Below are 3723 nucleotides of genomic sequence, written 5' to 3'. Positions count from 1 at the left end.
CGCTCCGCAACTCGCCCTGCTTGCAGTCAGCACCCTGCTCCAGGACTTCAGCAGCCATCAACACGAATAAACTAGGTTGGTATATTCTTAAAATCTCCAGTATTGTGTAAAAACCCTCCTTCTCCCCAAAGGTGACAAGCACTGCCAGTCATCACACCTCACGTCTGCGCTGTGCGAACCCTCGTGAATCCATAGTGATTTTGGGATGAAACTCCAGACATTTCTTCTTTATGGGCTACACGTTGTACCTGAACTTTATCATGAGCGAGGCGATCCCAGCCCGCCTGGCATTACGCTCCCCACCTGGAATTCACCACGCAAGCAATCACAGAGTAATAAAAGCCAACAGACGAGCCGGTTGCTTGGCTCAGCTTTGAAGTGGGAGCGTTTGGCGCTTTGCCACACGCTCACTGGGGCTCTGCCGCACGTTTGCCTGGGCCATGGGGCGAGGATTTGGGTGCTGCGTGGATTTGGGTGCTGCACAGCCTCTGCTCTCCACGGCTGGAGTAGTAGGTGGCCAGGTGGAAGTAAAGAGACTCTGTTTGCATTCTTCTTGCAGGAGATGCTGCAGCAGGAGCTGAGCCCCTCTCAGACAGCAGAGAACCTCATGCCACCGTGCAGGTCCATGGATGCTCACCCTTCCTGGAAGGCAAAGGAGGATGGGGAGAAACCAGTCATTCAAACAGCAATTAAAAGCACCCAAGGGACAGGTTTGTTTTTTTTCATTTGGGCTTGTGTGAGATAATCTCTTGTACTTTCAAGGAGAATGGAGCAAAGTACTCCCTGCCTCACGCACACCAGCCCGGCTGTGCCAGGGAGGTAGAGGGGGGCTGCAAAGGCAGGAGATGAGCAAAGGGAAACCGAGTTACTCATGAGTTACTCCATCGTGGAGGGGACCTGTGGCAGAGCTGAGGGCAGGGACCAGCTGTCCTGCCTGATGGTTTGCGGCTGTGTGTTCTGCCTCAGGACGGCGAAAGGTTGCTTGGTTCTTGAAGGATCACAGAATCGCAGAATCACAGAATGTCAAGGGTTGGAAGGGACCCTAAAAGGTCATCTAGTCCAAGATCACACAGGAACAGGTCCAGGTGGGGTTTGAATATCTCCAGAGAAGGAGACTCCACACCCTCCCTGGGCAGCCTGTGCCAGGGCTCTGGCACCCTCACAGGGAAAAAGTTTTTTCTAGTATTTCTGTGGAACCTCCTATGTTCCAGCTTGTACCTGTTGCCCCTTGTCCTGTTGTTGGACACCGCTGAAAAGAGCCTGGCTCCGTCCTCCTGACACTCCCCCTTGATGAATTTATAAACACTGATGAGGTCACCCCACCTTTCTCCAAATCATAAATCAGAATGGCATCGGCATGCAGCCCCTCCACCAAGCCCACAGCCGCCAGAGGTCCCAGCACTGGCTCAGAGCAGCTCACCTGGGCTGAAATTTGGCTTTGCTCAGCTTTTAGAGGCTTCAGTTGCTCTGGCAATCAGTGCTTGCAGCTAAGCTGTCAGCGGGAGCTTTGTTTCCTAGAGCTTGTTCAGGTGTGATTTCAGGGTTTCACATCCATTTTGCAAATAACACCCTGACTTGAAGGCAAGAAGGGAGAGATGCAGCTTTCAGAGAAGAAAATACTCATGGGCATCAGTGTTTTGGTAGCTCCCTCCTGGAGAACCTGGTAAAAAAATCCCTGCGTACGTGCCCTTCCTGGCAATCCCATCGAGCGTTTGCCTTAGCTGCTGAGAAATTTCAGGTTATCCTTTACTTGGTGTGTTTGCCTTCCGAGCGGTCGGGATGCAGCGGGCACGCAGCAGCTGATGTGCAAACACGAGGCAGGTGTTAGCTGACAGCCCGGCTCGTGTATGGCGAGGGGGATTGCAGGAGCCGCCGCGTTTCCGCCCAGCTGGGCCAGTCCCCGGTGTGCTTTTGTGGGTATTGTGTTCCTGGGAATATAGATCGCCACGCCGAGATGTTCTCCCCCGTCAGGGTGTTCTCCCCAGTTACGCTGAGGATGAGCCCCTCGCTCACATTTCAGACACCAGCAAGGAGGTTTTGCAACCCCTGCCTGCGCCAAACGGGGAACTGGCTTTGCAAACTAGTTTGCCCTTCTGATCCCAGTTTGGAAGGGGCTGCCCGTGGTCAGTGCCTCAGCAGGTTCTGACCACATCTGAAATTTCTGCCTCCCGTGCTCTGGGGTTGGGATGTGGAGTTGCTCAAAGCAAGTTTTTCCTAAGTGGAGGGAAGTCTTCACTGATGGCAGTTGTTCCTGTGCTTCTTTTCCTCACAGGTGTGATGGACATGTGTGACTTCTGGCCTCCCAAAGCAGGTTTGGTGGTTGGCCACACCAAAATTAAGCGCAAAAGGAGGTCTTTCCAAGAGAGCAGTGCGGAGTTTCTCCTCTTCTGCCCTGCCTGTGCTGCGTCTTCTCCAGAAGACACTTCACCTTTTTTGCAAATCTGTGTTCCTGTAACACAAACGAAGAAATGACCTGGAAAAAAACAAGTGAGGGCTCCCCACAGACTGAGCTGCTGCAGGCAGCTGGGGAATCATGGATCTGGTAAAGGGATTGTTTGTGAAGACTTTGGACCAGATCAGAATCCCAAATTCCCCTGGACTGGGGAAGGGGTGGGGTGCCAAAACTCAACTCAGAAATGCGGGGCTTTTCCCTCTGTGAACAGCCACCGCTGGGGTGGGCTGAGAAGACCTCACAGTCCCCGGGCAGAATGAGGTGAGATACTCTCCTGTCTGGGGGCAGCTCTCCAAAGGAAGATAACATGCTGGGAGCACAAGGTGTGGTGAAATTGCTGGAAAAAATAGTCCTTGGAGTCAAAATGGGAGTTCCCGTGTGCTGCGGGCACCAAACCAGCCCCTGAGTGCGGGTGGGAGGCTGAGCCGGCCCCAGCGCCGCGGCCAGACTCCACATGCCTCTGGTTTTCTTACTCATGCCTTCATATTTTTATTCCCTTGGTGAAACTCATAAAAGTAATTGTAAAAGCTTTGGCAAGATGACAGGAGGAGGGAAGAAGCATGGGGGAGATCCCTGCTCCGGCTGCTCTGCCAGCACCGCAGCTGCCCCAGGCAGAGCTCCCCATGGACCTGGGGTCTGTGCTCACCCACCTCCTGCTCAAGAAACCTCCCCTGAAGAGAGTGAAGACCCTGGAACCCAAATACAGGCCCTCACCACCTCAGGTGTCCTCACCGACAGGCTGCTAGAGCTGGAGGAACACCCCGCGACCGCGTCACCCTGAGACGGTGCTGCAACCCAGAGACCCTTCTGGAGAACGGCTTCTTCTCTTTGGGGCTGCACCGTCACTTGGAAAATGAGATTAAGGCAAACAGTGTTTGGGTTTTTTTATTCTCCAGACAAGAACACTGAGCTGCTGGGTATTTGATAGGTTGCAGCGATTGATCTCACAGCTCTCCGCCCGCCGCAGGAATGGGCAGCTAAGCTGGGGCGCTCAGCATCAGGTAATGCCTCGTGGTGCGATGGGCTTTGAAGGCAAGTGTGAGCCTTTGATTGGCAGCCCTAATTCTGACTGGGCCTTAAAATAGGTACCTCAGCAGGAGCTCTCTGAAATTCAAGCCTCTGTAATCTTCATTTTTATTTTTTTTGGACCCTGCTTAATTCTGATTTCAATATACAGGGATTATAAGTGGGCAATCTGCAAATGGAAACCATACAAAAAAAAAAAAAGTGAGGGTGACACGCTGTAGAGTAAGAGCTCTGTGCTCACCCCG

This window comes from Apaloderma vittatum, unplaced genomic scaffold (assembly GCF_000703405.1).
Source record: "Apaloderma vittatum isolate BGI_N311 unplaced genomic scaffold, ASM70340v1 scaffold13348, whole genome shotgun sequence".
NCBI lineage: Eukaryota > Metazoa > Chordata > Aves > Trogoniformes > Trogonidae > Apaloderma > Apaloderma vittatum.
The sequence above is the reverse complement of the archived record's forward strand: the minus strand, read 5'-3'. Positions refer to the sequence as shown.